An 18,185-nucleotide genomic window follows, 5' to 3' on the forward strand; every position below is an offset into this window, starting at 1 on the left:
GAGGCTGAGAGTAAGGAAGTGGTACGACAGCGTACGCCTCTAACGGGCAAAGCCAGGTCTGCCTGACTCCAAAGCCTTGCTTCTTAATGAACCAGCATGCTCAACTTAATCCTGCTAAGGAAACAGCATTTTTCCCTCAACTATCCCATTCGTCCCTATATTAAGACAAGCAGCAACAAACTTTTACATATTCACACGAAAATTTTGAGACCAGAAGGAAAGTGCTTTCTACGTAACCATAGCTACTAAGCCACTATGTCACATTCCTAGCCATGGTTCTATCGACTGCTGAGGTCCATGCTTCTCAAAATGGAGCAAATTCAATATGGAACAGATGCCCCTTCCGAGGGAGGCCCCCAGCTGTGGCTGAGGCCTTTGAGAAAGATGTAGTGCAGGTGGAAGGGCAGTGAAGGATTCTCCTCCAGGGAATTCGCTGCTGGACTGCGTCTGAGTAATTTATCCTAACGGGAATGGGCCCTGTTGTGGTAGGACTGTTTCACTTCATGTTAATTAAGTCAGAACAATGGTCTTTTGAAAAGATTGGGGCTCATCCTGTAATTAGGCAGCTTTTCTTTGACTGCTAGTTCAAAATACATTTATTTCTGTTTATGGGTTTGAAAGTTCTTTTAAAAATCAACCAGTAAAAAAAGACATCAGGAACTTGTGTGATGCCAATTTGTTCAAATTAACTATTCTTCCAACCAGAATACTAGCAAAGGAAGGTAATTTTTTTCTCTCTTTTAACAGTCACTCCAAAATGCATGTGTGCCCACACTAACTGGAAAACTGCACAATTTCTGACCTGTTTTCACAAAGTTTTGGTCACATACATGTCTCAATTTTTGCTTTGGATAATAAGTCAATTCATAACGTCTTTCTTTAGTGATTACCTTAAACTCTCTTATGTTTATTTAAAATGTGTACCTCACCCATTTCTAAAGATAATTTGAGTCAGCTTATAACAATAATAAAAACAGACTAAGACAATAAAGTAAAAGACAAACCAGCACACACAAAGTAGAATGAAACTGAAACTCTTGGCTGATATAATTACACTGGCTGCACATTGTTGGCACGTAACACAGAATGGTCTTAGGAGTTGGACAAACGCGTATTTGGCCAACATGTCCTCTGTATAATGTTGGGCAAGTTGTTTGACTTCCGAGGTTTAACATCCTCATCCATAAAATAATGTAACAATTATGTTGTAGGGTGTTGTAAGAATTAAATGAAACTAAACGACTTGCATTCTGAATGATACTTAATATTTCCTTTCTCTTAACCTGTCAGTCAAGGCAAAAGGAAAACCGAATGATGCAAATTTTATTGTTGAGATATACACTTGCTTTCAGGGGTTCTCAAAAGTGTGGTTCCCGGACCACAGCCTCAGCATCACCTGGGAACTTGTTAGAAAGGCAGATTCTCCAGCCCTACTGGATAGCTACTGACTCAGAAATTCTGGGGGTGGGGCCCAGCAATCGTATGAAAGTTTGAGAACCACCACCTTATCTGCAGCTACGAGCCTGCTTGATGGAATTTAGGGACGTCGTGAGTTAGTTTCTCTGCTCATACTTCTTTTCTCTACCTGAGTCTATGTGATGATAAACAGCATCTGTTCACTCATTAGAGTGGAAAAAAACGTATCAAAGGGGACATCTGAACCCTGGAAAAATAACTAGGCTTAAAGTAAAATGGCATCCATGATATTGACGAAGCTCTTAATGGGCCCTCAGGGTGTCCTAGGAGACACATGCTTGGAGCCTCTATGGGGCCCGCAGCAGGCTCAGCATCGCGGCCATAAAGTCACAGGTCGGTTTGCACCCAGACAGTTCAGGGAAGATCACAGTATGATAGAGATAAAATCACAAACACCGTCCTAGACTAGCTATTATTGGTGGGTCTAATTTTGACCCGACGGGTTGCACAGTATTTCATTCACGGTAGTTCTAAGTACTTTCAGAATGTTTTATGATCTCTTAGGGGCAGCAATTGCACTGAACTGTTATTTTATGGACCCTATTCAAAGTTCAGGTGAACAAATTTATACGTTGAATTCTTTCAGTAGAAACATTTAACATATATGTAATAATAGCATATTACAGCACTTGTTTGTTAATGGACATATGTCAAAATAGAATAACTAAAACTATTTTCAAAGAAAAATAGTGTTAAGAATAATATAGGGGCCGGCCTGGTGGCGCAGCAGTTAAATTCACACGTTTCGCCTCGCCAGCCCTGGGTTTGCTGGTTCGGATCCTGGGTGCAGGCCTATGCACCGCTTGTCCAGCCATGCTGCGGCAGGCCATCCCACATAGAAAGTAGAGGAAGATGGGCATGGATGTGAGCTCAGGGCCAGTCTTCCTCAGCAAAAAAGAGGAAGATTGACAGCAGATGTTAGCTCAGGACTAATCTTCCTAAAATTAAAAAAAAAGAAGAATATAAACTTCCCTCATCGATAATCTCTTCATAAAGTGTAGGACTGTCATAAAATCAAGAGTTTTCTGCATTATCTTAGGAGGTTATATATTCAGGAAATGTAAAGTTCATGATGCTCCATTTATTGCTGCAAAGAATTTTGACTTTATTGCTTTGTTGGCTTTAAAGTAACTTTAATAAAATCAATTGTATTTTGAAGTGAGATATTTAGCTCTAATCACAACCAGGGTAGAGAATATTTAGGAAGAAGACTACGGTCTTCATTTTGCATCTGATCTCAAAATAAAATATTCTTTCACTCATTCTTTTTCATCTTAAATTATCTCAGGGTTTTTGTAACCTCACATATTAAAAAGTGAGATAAATTGCGTGTTCTGGCCTTATGTAAATTCTACCTGTGGATTTGTGAAATTTGTTTTGGATTTATTTCTAGCGTAGTACTCTATGTTGAAAGCAGTTGCTATCAAGAAAATACATCAAAGGGATTGGAATTCCATTCTTGACTTTTACGAATGTTTAAAAATGCTGTGTTTTTCCACTTGCTTCCATGTGTTCTGACATCTATATATACATCAATTATTTTTAAAGTGCTAATAAAAATATTAGGCCAAATATGTGATTACCCGCCCCCCCCATTCTTAACCAATTAGAAGTAGCAAGACAACTGAGAGGGAAAACACAGTCCACAGCCCACTGTGAGCTTGTTTTCTGTAACAGAAGGCTTTTTCCTCTTCTTTCCTTTGGAAAGGTTTTCTTAACCTCCCATGGCTGTCAGACCATGAGGACCTGAACCCAGGAAGGTGGGCCTTAGTCCTCTTGGTGAATTCCACTCTCTCAGCTTATCTGACTTAAAGGTGCCAGAGCCAAATTCTCTTAAATTTGACTTTGAAACTCTCTTCCACTAAACAGGGGCGGAGTGTCTTCCAAGACTGTTGCTCCAGGTTCTCGTAGAGGGAGGTTGCTCTCTCTTTTCCCAGTTCTTAAATACCAAATCCCTTCAGCCACAAAAGCCCCCCTGGGCAAGCCCAGGGCAGATCCATTCCTGTCCCGCCCCGGGAGGGTCTGAAATCTTCCCTGGTGACTAGGAGCCCAGGGCTGGGCAGTCAAGAGCAATCTGAAGATGGGATTCCAGCCTTTTCCATTTGCCAAAGGGGAAGACTGAAGGCCCTGGAAAGCCCACAGCTGAGGACAGTGCTCTGCTATAAGAACCAGAGCCCTTTTGGGGCAATCTGCAGCTCTGGGCACCAGGGGGGCGGGGCCTGAGTCTGAGGACTCACAAATGCCCAGTGGAGTTTGGAGGGGAAAGACCTCTTGAGCACGGCCAGCCAGGAACTTCGACAGTTGTCAACCCACAAATTGCAAAGGCCTCTCCTGGTTCACTGGCCACCCGGGTACTTACACACCATTTTGTTTTTTCAAAGAGTGGTAGGATTCTAAGAGGGAGGGAGAGGAAATAAAAATGAAGAAGTGGATGTTTTTAATCTGTATCACTTCAATAACAAAAATAAAATGTCAAGAGACACTAGGAAATGAGGGTCTCTGTGTTAATTATATTAATTACAGAAACACTTCAATGCAGAATTGGGGAATTCTCTCTGAGAAAGCTAATCCCACAACCCAATGTCAGTCATCAATGAGTCCATCAGTTCGGGCTTAAAAACGGATTTCAGACGTCAAATGAGATGAGTGGGTTAGTGGTTACAGCTGTTTACTGATTCAGCCTCTGAGACAGTGTCTGGCCCCTAACTTTCTCATTCTAGATGACATTCTGCAAGACCGAGAATCCATATTTGGGAAAAAAATACAACCAGCCATTCATCTATCAAGTTTGTGATGTTTTAATTCCCAAATAGAAGGGGTTTGTTGGTATTAAAGAGGTCTCTATCAAGCTAAAGCCCCAGTTTCTCAAACTTGCCTAAAGATAAGAATTACCTGGAATGCCCTTAACCCTCAGGGCCCCAGGACCCTCCTTGAAACCACAAACCCAGTCCTGGGTGAGGGGAGGGCCTGTGAATCTGAAACTTTAATGAGGACCAAGATGATTCTTATCAGAAGTCTGGAAAATGTCAATCATCTTCAAAAAGTGGCATTTCGTGCCATCATTGTAGTATATACTCTAAGTAGCTCAGGAAGGTTTTCTGGGTCTTGAAGGGTTTTAAAACTGCTATCTAGGAAAAAAGATGAGTAAGTGAATTTGGGGTCCAAAAATGAAACCACACAATAGCCAAAAGGTAGAAGCAATCCAAACGTCCATCAACAGATGAATGGATAGACAAAATGTGGGATGTCCAGATGTCCATATGATGGAATAGTATTCAGCCTTAAAAGGAAAGAAATTCTGATACAAACTACAACATGGATGAACCTTGAAGACATTATGCTAACTGAAACAAGCCAGTCACAGAAAGACAAACACTGTCCTATTCCAGTTGTATGAGGTGCCTGGAGTAGTCCAATTCATAGAGACGGAAAGTAGACCTGGCACTACAAGAAGGGGAGAGGGAGTTATTGCTTAAAGGATACAAGGGCTCAATTCTGCAAGATGAAAAAGGTTTCAGAGGTGGATGGTGGTGATGGATGCACGACAATGTGAATGTACTTAATGCCACTGAGCTGTACACTTAAAAGTGTATTCTGCCACAATCTTTAAAAATAAAACACAAAATGAGACCAATGACAGACACTACAAATGCACAAACCGTCTGAATTCCGGGGCTCTAAGAGTACCGCCCTGATGGAAGGGCCTTTCCTAAGCTCTGAGCGGCTTTTTCCCTGCTATCTGGTCTTTGATTCTAATCTCTCGCTATCTGATCCCAGCACTAACTGTAATGTGAAGGCTGGACACTCCCTCACTCCCCAGAGAAGCTTCACTTTCGAAGTGTTTACCCCATACCCCCTCTCTAAGTGGCTACCTGTCAGTTTCCATTTCTGTTCTACCTTCCCACTTACAGGCCTGCTGGCCACCAGCTGACATACTACCTGTATTGATTCTCTAAGAGCTGTCACGGTGGAGGGAAAGACTATTCTAAGGCAGCCCTGAGCTCTTAGCTGAGTGGGATCATAAACGCCCCCATTAAAGGTTTCATTCAATAACAATCTTTGCGGAAGTAAATGGGCATCAGTCTCCCACCCTCATAACAAATACAGAGGCCATTATCAATGGGCAGAGAGCAATGAACTGGGGCAGTATCCGTTTCCACATTTTCAAATGATTCCTTAATGAAAAGCTGCATTCTTTTCAGACCGTAAAACACCACAGAAAAGTCTATTCATTTAGCTATTGTACATATTAGCTTATTTATTTATGGCTGATGCTGCCATCAGCATTCCCTGGGTGTAGAGCTAACGCACTTAATGATTGGTTGATAAACTGCTAAAAAGCAGAGATGCTGAAATCACGCTCTCATGCGGGATGTGCTGCATGTTGCTATCACGCAGGGCAATTCGAGTTTATTTTTTCATTTCAAACACAAATCCACTGTTTTTATATTCTGTTCAAAATCATTCATCTCACGTAAAGCATTTTATATTTGCATGCCTATCTGACTCAAAGCTGATAAAGATTTATTTTCAACCGCGTTCTTAGAAAATAAGCATATCGCCATCATTTGACCAAACATCCTTAAGGTATTTAAAGATCTTCAACAATTTGTGAGCTCTTTTATGACAAGAATCTCTTTCCCACTCTTCCTCCCCTCCTCTGCCCTCCACCCTTCCTTCGTGAAATGATTACTGAGCACCTAATCTGGATCGTCTCAGCAGGGGCTCAGTGGTGTTGGTAGAACCAATTTTGTTGGGGAAAAATAGTATCTAAATGAGACTAGTTAGTCATTGAGGGATCTAGAAAGAGAATTGGGACTTGCTGCTTGGGGTCTTCTGAAGATTAGGGTTCAGAACTGGATTCGCTATTTCTGTTAGCGCAGGTCTAAAGATATTTTTAAACGCTCAGTTGTATTCACTTGTTAACAGCTAATACGCATACATAATGGGAAATATGAGTAATGAGAGTGTATACAGTGAAACGTGAGTGTTCTTTCATTAATTATCCCCTTTTTTGTTAGGCGAGACATTAACGTAAAAATCTGAAAGAAACTACAAAGAAAAGCCCTAAAAAGTCACTTGAAAATTATGTTCTGCTGAAATAAAGGTGGGCAGGAGGAGGTCTGCTGGTCAGCCCCACGAGTGTGTGAGAGCCACAAACGAGGTACAATTACTGCCAGTCCCGACTTCCACCCCGGCCCCCTGGAGGGTCCAACCTCCACTGGGGCCCTGAGAGGTATGGGTCTGCATCCCAAACACGTGTCTCTCCTCCTGATCTGCCCGGCACTCTTGTTTCCCCTGCAGCCCCCACAGGCTTTCTTCCCTTACTCAGTCTGTAAAGGCTGCGAACCTGCATTCTCTCCTCTCTGTGCGCTCTGCCCCTGCAGGCTCCAGCACCGCCACCGCTGGCTTCAACTGCCATCTCTACCCTGATCTGAGCTCCTACTTGGAATCTCTGTGTGTCTTGGAGGCAACTGATGTTGCCATGTCTAAAACTAAACTCAAGCTCTTTCCTACAAACCTGATCGTCAGCCAGGCCAGATCCCTATCTTAGGAAAGGTCCTAGGAACCCGGTTGTCACACCTCACATCCGGTTCATACAGTTCATCTCGGAGGCCGAAGACCCCCTCGTCTCCATCTGGACTGACACACAGCCATTGCCTCTATGCCTGCCCCTCTCCAGGCCATTTTTCACCCAGCTGGAGGCATTTTTTCAAAACACGAATCTGTGATCACCCCTTGGCTGGAGGCCTTTTAATAGCTTCACGTTCGTAGTCCCACATCTTTCATACTAACCTACAAGGCTTCCAGTTTCATCCTGAGGAACACTCCCCTTAGAATTCCGCTCCGGCCACATGAGCTGAGCTGTCTGTCAGTTCCTGTAACAAGGCGAATGACTTCCTGCCTCAGGGCCCTCACTTAGTATATCCCTCCGGCCTGGAACACTCCCCACCCTTCTGGAATCTAGCTCTGGGTGCTGACTGCCTGGACTTGAATCTGGGCTCCACCATTTAACCAGTTGTGTGATCTTTAACTTCTGTAGCATCAGTTCCCTGATCTGTAAAATGGGGGAAATAACAGTACTTACCTGATTGAGCTATGATAAGGATTAAACAAATCATTTAGTATAGGTTCAATAAATGTTAACTATTAATATCAATGTTGTTTCCTTCTGGGTTTCCAACAAGCATAGTGCCTTGTATACAATAGTGGCTCAATAAATATTCCTTGAATGAATAAATGAATGAAAGAGTGTATGAAAGAGGAGGTCTGGCCTTCCCTGTGGAACCTAAATGTCCCTATGTAACAGCGATAGCATATACCACCCAGGGTATATGACAGCCTGGAGAGGGGAAGACAGGGACACAGAGCAAAAGAACAAATGGGAAAGCATGGCATGTGTGAAGATAAGGAGGGAAAAGACAGCCCAATGACGACCTTACGCCTTGTGCTGGCAGGCAGAGAGACGACAGCCCAGACATCTTCCAGGGGTGACCTGTGGGAGATGGGAGGCAAGGTGGGAACATGTTCATTTGGTCAATGACGTGCATGGTGCTGGGTGCTAGAGATGCCAAGCTTAGTTAAAGAAGGCACACTACCCTGTGATGTCCCTGTAAGAGTCCATATGGCCACCATCTTGCTGCATCTAGAGTTTGTCACTTTCATGCGCTCACAACAAATTCTCAACATCACCAGTAATCAAAGGAAGTGGGCACACTCATTCTGCTGGGTACAGTATATAGATGGGCACCACCCTTTTAGAAAGCAATTAAGCACTGTGCACCAAAAGTCTTAAGAAGGTCTGTAGTCCTTAGCCTGGTAATTCCAGCCCTGGGACTCCATTCTACAGAGTCAGAAATGCAGAGATTTGTGAACAAGCATGTTCTTAGCAGCTCTGTTTTTGACAGTGAAAACTAATAACAGCATAAATGTTCAGCAACGGGACTGGTGGCACATGGATACAATGGAGTATTGGGTGACTATTAACACTGAGGTTTTTCAAAGAATGCGTTTCTTTCTACAAACCTATTGCGTGACATTGGGGAAAGCCCACAATATAATGCTAAGTCAAAGAGAATCCAAACTCCATCACAGGTATCTATCCATACAGAGGTTCTAGACAGTTCTGCATTCGAGACAGGTAGAAACCACAGTTTTCCAGGCGTTAGTAGCTAGGCAGAGGGAAATGAGAGAGGAAACCCCGCTAACAACATCCCCGGCTCTTATTTGAATTCTTTCAGGGCTGTTTTTACGCGCTGAAGCTGTCGTGCCATCTAGGGCCAGCCTGACACTCCACTGGGCTTCTGTTTCCTCATCTGTCAAATGCGGAGGTTGAACTATATTATTATCCTTAAGGCGTCTGTGAACAAATATGCAAGGCAGGTGCGATCTCAGTTAACATTCGTTATTTTCAGGGCTTCCCTTTTTAGGCCCACTTGGAAAGGTGGAATTGGGGTGCAAAGCTAATAAGCATTCGAAATGGAAAACTCAAGAAAAGGCTAGCAGCCTCCAATGGGGCAACTGAGGCAGGAAGAGAAGCGCAGAGTGGGGCGTTCAGTTTGTTGGGGGTGGGGGTGGGCAACATGGCAGATTCTGAGGAATAGGATCGCCAGTCCCAGGGACCGGCGAGCAGGTGCCTCAGGGCCAGCAGATGGCCAGGACGCCCTCTCCCGGCTGCATCCCCAGGAAGCCAGCGGCCGCCGCGGTTCCACCTCCTCCTGGCTTTTTGGTCTCGAGTGGGAGTCGATCTGGCCTCTGCTCTTCTGCTCTGCGTCCTGAAGACCGTCCTTCCCAGCCAGCCTGGGAGGAGGGAGAGGATGCCCGGGTGGGGGCGGGGGGCGGGGGGCGGGGGCAGCTGCGGCGCGGCCCCCTCCCACGCGCAACGATCGCCTTGGGGACTTTTCCAGGTGAGGGGCCACCAAAGGTCACCGCAGCGGAGACCTCCGAGGGACAGAGGGGCTGTTTGAAACCTCTCAGGCCTAACCAGAGCTCTAAATCGGAGGGCATTTAATCGGCCTTGTAATTTCCGATCGATTCCCGAATTCAACACACTCTGAAGAAGGGCGTTCGGGAGAGAGGGAGATGGAGACGCCACGACCCCGGTCCCCGCCCCCAACCCGCCTCAGGATCCTAGAACGACCGGCCGCCCACCTCCAGCAGAGGACCAGGCCCCGCCAGCCTCCCCCGGCTCTCCCGGGCCCAGCTGGGGGCGCACTTTGGATGCGCGGGTCCCCAGCACGTGGCCCACCCGGCCCGGACGCCGAGGGGAAGCCGGCGCCCTTCCCGCCGCATCTCCCCACCCCCACCCCGCCACCGCTTCTCCTAACGTGACAGCCTCGAGGGAGGCGAGAGGGAGAGAGGATTTGGAGAGGAACAAAACTGAGATTTTTCAAATAACTTTTTTTTTCTCTTATCCTTACATAAATAACATCGCAGAAAATTTATGCTCAGGCTCCAGCCACCTAGCGAGAACCATTTTCCAGTCTCTGTCCATCCAGATTATATCCATATGTTTTCTTTATTAAACAGAAACTGTTTTGTAGACTGCTGCCCCGCACACTTACTTTAGAGTGAACATTGTCTGTTGACCATAAATATTCTTCCATAAAACGACTTTAAATCTCACTGAAGGCCGTGCCGCGATATTTAGAATCAAGGGCGCACCGTTGGTCATTTAGGTGGCTTCCAATTTTTCAATATTACAAATAGCCTGCTAAACATCGGTGTAGATAAATATTTGCCTCTGTCTCGGATCGTTTTTTTTCTTCGAATGTATTTCTAGACGCAAACTAATGGGGCCAAACCTAGGTAAGGAATGGAAGGGTTCCGGGGCGCCCAGGAGCGCTGGCGACAGCACAGCGGCAGCAACGGCAACGGTAGCTATTGTTATTTCTGGATTTACCCTTTAGCTTCCTCCCCCCAAGAATTGTTATCTCAGAGCTTCCCTGGATAAAACGGGGCCCCGATGTCACCTGGACAAACAGCGCCAGAGGTTCCCGGGTGGGGAAGACTGACCGGGCGGGGAGACTCTGCATTGGGACTCGGGGTGGGAGTTCTGGAGGGGAACAGGCGGGGGCCAGATCCCGTGTATGGATGGATGCCCCTCGCAGGTGACATCCAGGATCCAGCCCCGCCCCATCCCCGTGTGTGGGCGTGGCAGGGGGGTTGTGACAAGGGCCAAGACTGGTTGCCCTCCTGGGAGCTGCCCGCCATGGGGTGCCGCGGGCTCCCCTTTCCTCCTTTCTCCTCTCCTCCCTGACCCCACTCCAGACCTCCTCTCCCGCCCTCCCACCCGCCGCTGCCGAGCCCCACGCCCCGGTGAGCCGGAAGACCCCCCCCGCAGCCACGGCTGGCCTCGGGCTGGAGAGGGGGCAGGCGCGCATCCTGCAGAGAGGGAACTGAGGCACAGACTCGCCGCCTCCCCCCGACTTGGCCCCAAGCATCCTGGAGCTGGCGCGCCCGGACTTGGAGCTCACCGCCCTGACCCAGGGCTGGGCCGGCTCTCATTTGAGTTTTGGGAGCCGCCAAGGCTGCAGCTAGAGACCGGCCGTTTGGGGAAAGGTTCTCACTCGGGGCTGTCTACCTGCACACTGAAATGGGGCGACTGGTTTCTTTTGGTGGTCTGTTTCTTTTTGCCGCGACGGGTTCCCGACCTCAGAGAGAGGTTCTGGCGGGGCAAAGCTGAAGGCAGGCGTCAGCGTGGTGAGGCAGCCTTCTCCCACCCTCGTCTTGCGGTTTGGCTAGCCGGTGAGAGAGTGAGGAGGGGAAGCCTTCATTGTAAGCTTGATGCAGGCCACCACCCGGGATTTTGCGACATTTTTCCATTCTTCACTTTCCCTAAGTCTGATTCCCTTGTACGTACTCTTCACTACTGTGTAAACTCTTGAATGCAAGGGACCACCTCTTATATTTACTGTTTGGTCCCTTGATATGTGAGTATGCGTATAATACATACTTTATATATCGAGTATATATATTTTTATGTATAACCTGCCTGCTTGCATACTGCCGTTGGGCAAGAGACAAGCTAGGAGTAAAACAGCAATAGCTGTGGACATGGCACTAGGCTGCCTCTCATGCTGGCTTCCATTTGAACCATCGCTAACAGGAAGGGCCCTGAGTGCTGGCGGGTGGGGACACACAGGGGTAGGTAATTTCCTCTACCTGGATCATTGTGTTTCCCCTAGCTGAATTCCACATCCTTTAAATCTCAGCTTAATTTTCTACTCCTCTAGGAAACTGGTTCTGGCTTTCCCCATTCAAAATTAGAAATCACAAATCCTCAGGAATTCCGCTGTTGAATGGATTAATTAAAATGGATCATCTCCCTCTGACAGTCTGCAGTTCACTGGAAGTGAAGGAGTGGGAGTCATCAAAAGTATACCAGACGTGTAAGTAGCAGGGACATGAAATATGCATCCAGTAACAACTAGTGAGCTGGACTCAACTGGAAGGAATGGGTAACTAGATGCAGTCAGGATGAAGGAAAGCATTGCGGCAGACAAACGCTGTGAACAGAATTTTGAAGTGGAAGGACAATATTTAAGAAAAAGGGAAGAGGTCTCAGACCATCACTTTAGAAAGACTGACTTCAAGACATGGGAAACCAGGAAAGAAAAAAAGAAGCCAAGGGGTTTGTAAACTCTGAGGCTTTCTTTTACCTTTATCGTCAAATATCTGGAAGAGGATGTGATAAAGACAAAAAGATTTGTAAGTACTATGTATGCTGGCACAGAAACTAAATTGAGAAAGAAGGGTCTGCTTCATTTTAATTTCTTGGTTTGGAAGGTCGGAGGGAAACATGGCAGTTTGAACCCAGGTGTTTATATCTGCTCCCTCATAAAACTCCACTAAAATGATACTAAAAGCCTAAAAAAAAAAAAAAAAAAAAGGGCAGAAAACCGTAAGGACAAAGGGAAAAATAATCACAGTGGAAGAGAGAGTTTGATAAAATTTTGGAAGCTGGAAAGCAGATGGTTAGAAAAAAAATGAACTGGGAGGAAACCGACAATATCGGAGCAGGAGAAAACTTAAAGAAAATCTCAGCCCCTCAGCCATGTGCTAGAAGCTCTTGCATTCACGGAACAAGACCAGGGGCCTCTAAAGAGGAATGCAGAGGAAAGAACCTCTTGGAAATCAAAAATATGATAGCAAAAAAATAGAACAGTTGGAAGAGTAGAAGATGAAGTTGAGGAAATTACCTAGAAAAAAGACAAATAATTGGTAAATGGGAGCAAAGAAAATAAAAGTTTAATCTAGGAGACCCAAATCCAAATAATAGAAATGACAGGTTCCCCCCCAACTTTATCTTATAAGCACCCTTTCTTAGAAAGCTTCCGGAGGAGTTTCACTAAAAGAAAAGCAAAGCCAAAACAAAAAAAAAAAGGGAAGTTGTAGGATCCAGGAAACAAAGGGCACAAACATGTTTGTATCTCAGAATAACGGCAAGAGAAGTCACAGGATGATGGCTGTGCCACAGGGCAAGAAGGCAACCAGTCCAAACCTGAGCAGAATGGAGGCCACCAGGAGGAACCTCTCCAAAGGGATGGGGAGGGAAGTGAGGAAGAAACCCATAGAAAACTAAGTAAGCAAGCAACCAACCAAGACAGACAATTGCTAACTCCAGGGATAAAAAGAAATGGTAGAAGAAAGGAAAAGTACAGTGTAGCCAGTACACTCTTTGGCTCCACTGGGAATAATATTTACGGCTATAGTAACAATGAATAACTGATTAAACTGAAAGGATGATATGAATATATTCTGAGAGGAGGGGAGGGGATGAGACATGTAGGACCTGGGAGATACCAGAGAGCTTATCTTCTGTAGCAGGAAGACAGTAGTTCACAGTTAAATGTGAAAAGAGAAGAAATGGCAGGGGCTGGCCCCGTGGCCTAGTGGTTAAGTTCATGTGCTCCACTTCAGCAGCCCGGGGTTGGCTGGTTTGGATCCTGGGCATGGACCTACACACCGTTCATCAAGCCATGCTGTGGCAGCATCCCACATAGAACACTTACACTAGAATGACTTACAACTAGGATATACAACCATGTACTGGGATTTTGGGGAGGAAAAAAAGAAAGAGTAGCTATTGTTTATAGTTTCCTTTGGGAATAGGAATCAACAATGGGGAAGCCTATGCCAGGACCTGCTATGACCTTTGTAAAACTATGTGAGCTTCAATATAGTTTTTATTGTGAAATATTTTAAGCCCAAAAAGAAGATACAAAAATCCTACAGAGAGTTCTCATGTATATTCATCTCCTTTCCCCCAATAATAACATTTTACATACCATAGAACATTATCAGAAGCAGGCAATTGACACTGTTGTAATACTGTTAACTCTGAATAGCTCTAAAAATCATGTTCAGGTATTATTTTGTTTGGAGTAAGCATTAAAAAAGAAAGGTCTGGGGCCTACTTTGCTCTTAAATGTATTGGTATAAAGTTGTTTAAACCATTCTTGTAATTTAAAAAGATCCTTGGCATCTGGATTACGTCTATTTTCTGTTCCTAATGTTATTCCTGTTTCTCCCTCATTCTCATTCTCTCACCTCTTTTTTTTATACCAAACAAAATTTTCTCTTCTATTGGTCTTTTGTTTTACTGATCAACTCTCATAGCTTTTTAGCTTTCTAATATAAATGATTTTTGTTTTTATCTTTATTCGTTACTCTTCTTACTTTTTGTAGGTGTATTGTGTGGGTTTTTTTTCTTAATATCTTGAGTTAAAACCCTATTTGTTTTCAGTCTTGTGTGGGGCAAAGTTCTAGCAGGAAACTGGGCTGTTGGAAGAGTTTAATAAAGGAACTGCTTACAAAGGTGTGGGTACCTTTATCTCCCTAGGCCTGAAGAGGAAGACCTTTGGGGGGAATTTGGGGGTCTTATGCTCCTCTCTCCTATGACATCTGCCAATGCTGACAACACTGGAGAGTCAGTAGCTCTTTGCTACTGTCCAGAGGGTTATTTTCTTCTCATCCCAGCAGCATGGAGACTGGGAAGAGTGAATATGGAAAGATTAGCAGAAGACACTCAAAATACTTTTTCCTGATAAAGTTGTCTAAGGCTACGATGTTTCCTCTGAGTACCACAATAGCCACATTGTTAATTTCTGACTAGTTTGCAATTTCCTCCTTCAATCAATAGTTTTTTGGAACAGCATGTTAAAATTCTATCTAAGAAGAGTTTTTTGGCAGGGGTGTTCCTTTTGGTTAATTTCTAATTTTAGCACATTATGGTCAATGAATGTGGCCTGTATAATTTCTAATTTGAGAAATTCATTGAACTCTTCTACTGGCCTAATTAATATAGTCTAATATTTGCAAATATTCCATTAGTGTTTGAAAAAGATGTGCATTTTTTTGTTGGGTGAGAAAAATCTATGTCTATTAATTCAAGCCTGCTAATGAAATGGTGTAATTTAATAATCTACATCTACATTTTTGCTTATATTTGATCTGTTGATTTTTGAGCGATAGGTTAAAATCTCCCACTATGTGGTGGGTTTGTCAATAACTCTTTGTTCTGCTCTCAGGTTTTCCTTTATATGTTTTAAATCTATGTTATTAGGTACATAAAGGTTCCTGGCTGTTATACATTCTCGGTGAATCTTACCTTTTATGAATATAAAATATTCCTTTTGTGCCCTTTATTACTTTCAGCCTTGACTTCTAATTTGTCTGGTAATATTATTGCTCTATCTGCTTTCAATCTGTTAGCATCTACCTGGTAGATCTATTTTTTTCTTTTCTTTTCTTTCCTTTTTTTTTCTTTTATTATTTTGTTTTTTGTCTTTTCTTACACTCCTGATGAAAGAGAGAGAAAACAGTGAGTCTGATAATGATTTCTGCTGTTTCTGTGAGCATTTCCCAAATTGTGCTAATATAATTTTGTCCTTTTTTTCTTTTCTGTTCAGACAGCTCTGTACTGGATTTCGCCAGGAACGTCCATTCTCCAAGGGAGAAGCAGTGAGGGAGTCTGAGAGGCAGGGCAGTGCCCTGGTGGCTGACGTTGTTCAGGTGGAATGGGAGGTCCTCCACCCAGAATTCTAGAACAGCTTGACTGGGCTGAGCAGTGCTTTGTGGCTTTTTTTTTGTTTTTTTAAAGATTTTCTTTTTTCTTTTTTCTCTCCAAAGCTCCTTGGTACATAGTTGTGTATTTTTAGTTGTAGGTCCTTCTAGCTGTGACATATGGGACGCCACCTCAGTATGGCCTGATGAGCAGTGCCATGTCCATGCCCAGGATTCACACTGGCGAAACCCTGGGCAGCTGAAGCATAGCACGGGAACTTATCCACTCAGCCATGGGCCGGCCCCTAGTGCTTTGTTTTGATGAGCTCAATTTTATGTGTTTGTTACTATTTTTGGTTTTGAATCCCATGCTGGTTTGATTTGTCTCAAGTGAAATTATACATGAAAAATCCACACACATGTTCTTTTATGGTTTTATAATACGTAATATGGACATGGAGTGAAATCGAGACAATAATAATTAAATTTATTAGAAGCATGTCTGTAAACAGGGTAAAAAATTCTGTTAAATCTATTAGTGCAAGCTATAAATGGGCTGGAATCATCCACATCCTTCTAGTTTGGTCAGATGGGTATTTATTTTTATTGTATTATTAAAAGAGCTGATAATTGATCGATTTCTGTCAATCTAGTTTTCATACTCTGAAAGTATCGCCTTACTCTACTCGCTTGCCTTTGCACAGGAGGGGTTTGGTATTCTGGTTTTACAGTACGTCCTTGAATAACTTTCTATATTTCCCTGCAGCATTTGTGGCATGTTCTCTCAAATTCTAAATTGTATCTCTCTTTCCCATTTGTTTTGGGAAAATCACAACCTCTATACTGAAATATATTCATTCTTCAGTTTTACTGAACGATTTTGTTTACTGAACAAGAAACTCCAAATTATTGAAAACATTTTGCCTAAAGGACTTTCAGACAGAGTTGCTGATCTGTCGTTTGAAGTAGCTTGGTTGAGATCATAATTAAATCTCTGTTTTTGGGGGCTTGGGGCATAAGTTTTGAGAGAATGCATAATCTTGATCATTTTTCATCAATCGTCTGGTGCCCATTTCTGGTTATGCCTCCTGCAATGCCGCTAAGCAAACAGTGGGCACTGATTGAACATTTCCTCTAACTCATGCAAAAGGCTTCTTACTAGAAATTGATTTGTTGATTTTTAAAATGCCTCTTAGAATAAGAATCCCCATTAAATTTTGTATTGGAAAAAAGAAGCAATTTGTATGATTGACATCACCAGGAATGTGTGCTGCATGTGTACAGTTTTTTCTAGTCATTATATTGAACATGAACATTTTGAGAGTGTGACCTTGAGTTGTCATTGCTTCAGAAAACATGGACTAGTGAGGACATCCATTAATGTCCTAGAACAAATGCTATGGCAGAATCCCCAGGGAGACAGGGATTTTACTGGTCTCTGGACACAAGAATCCATTTGTTGGAGCATATGCTGAGTGTGATGAGCTGTAAAATGAAGTTAATTTCTGTGCCAGACCAAACGAGGTGAAAGACTGAGCAACTGGCTAAGACAAAGGCTGCATATCTTTCAGAGGAAAAAATAAGTGTATTTTATCAGATATCGTCACACACGTTTTTCGGTTGATTTGACAAGGCCATGTACAGCAATAAAGAGGAACATAATCTAAGGAAGAGCTCCAGATCTAGGAAGCTCTCGTTGTGAAATCTTTAATTTCAGGTTGTACTTCATGCGGAGTAGTAGAAGAAAAGAGGACCATATTTATTGCTAAGAGCATCCTATAAGTGAAAAAGTTAATACCGTTCCCACGAGTTCTTGTAGTTGAAAACTTTAAAACAGAAGAATTGGAATTTTCTTTTTTCTTTTAAAGATTGGCACCTAGGCTAACAACTGTTGCCAATCTTCCTTTTTTTTTTTTTTCTGCTTTATTTCCCAAACCACCCCCCGCCCCTCGCCCCTCGCCCCTCGCCCCTCGCCCCTCGCCCCTGGTACATAGTTGTATATCTTAGTTGCAGCTCCTTCTAGTTGTGGGATGTGGGACGCCGCCTCAACGTGGCCTGACGAGCGGTGCCATGTCCGCGCCCAGGATCCGAACCCTGGGCCGCCGCAGCAGAGCGCACGAACTTAACCACTCGGCCACGGAGCCGGCCCCAAGAATTGGAATTTTCTATCCTCCATTTGGGGTACATGATGATCAAAGCAGGAACACTATAACATTTTTGTTTTGTATTTACTATGAGGAGATAATTTTGTTGAAGTTTCGGGGCACTTTTTAAAATGAGATTCTTTTTAAATTAGTGGTAGTGGGGCCGGCCCTGTGGCCAAGTGGTTAAGTTTGCACGCTCTGCTTCAGCGACCCAGTGTTTCGCCGGTTCAAATCCTGGGCGTGGACGCTGCACCGCTCATCAGGCCATGCTGAGGTGGCATCCCACATGCCACAACTAGAAGGACCCACAACTGAAAAAATACACAACTATGTACCCGGGGGGCTTTGGGGAGAAAAACGAAAAATAAAATCTTTGAATTAGTGGTAGTTTTTCTATTATTTTCCATGTAAAATTTTCCCCCTGCTATTTATAGTTGCCCTGATATTTTAAAACACAACATGCACTATATTAAAAGCAAAGCTCTCCTTTTTATTCCATTTCCCACCGTCCCCACCCCTACTCAGTCATAATTGTTTCGTAAGCAGACTACTAACCTT

This window comes from Equus przewalskii, chromosome 8, assembly GCF_037783145.1.
Source record: "Equus przewalskii isolate Varuska chromosome 8, EquPr2, whole genome shotgun sequence".
Lineage (NCBI taxonomy): Eukaryota > Metazoa > Chordata > Mammalia > Perissodactyla > Equidae > Equus > Equus przewalskii.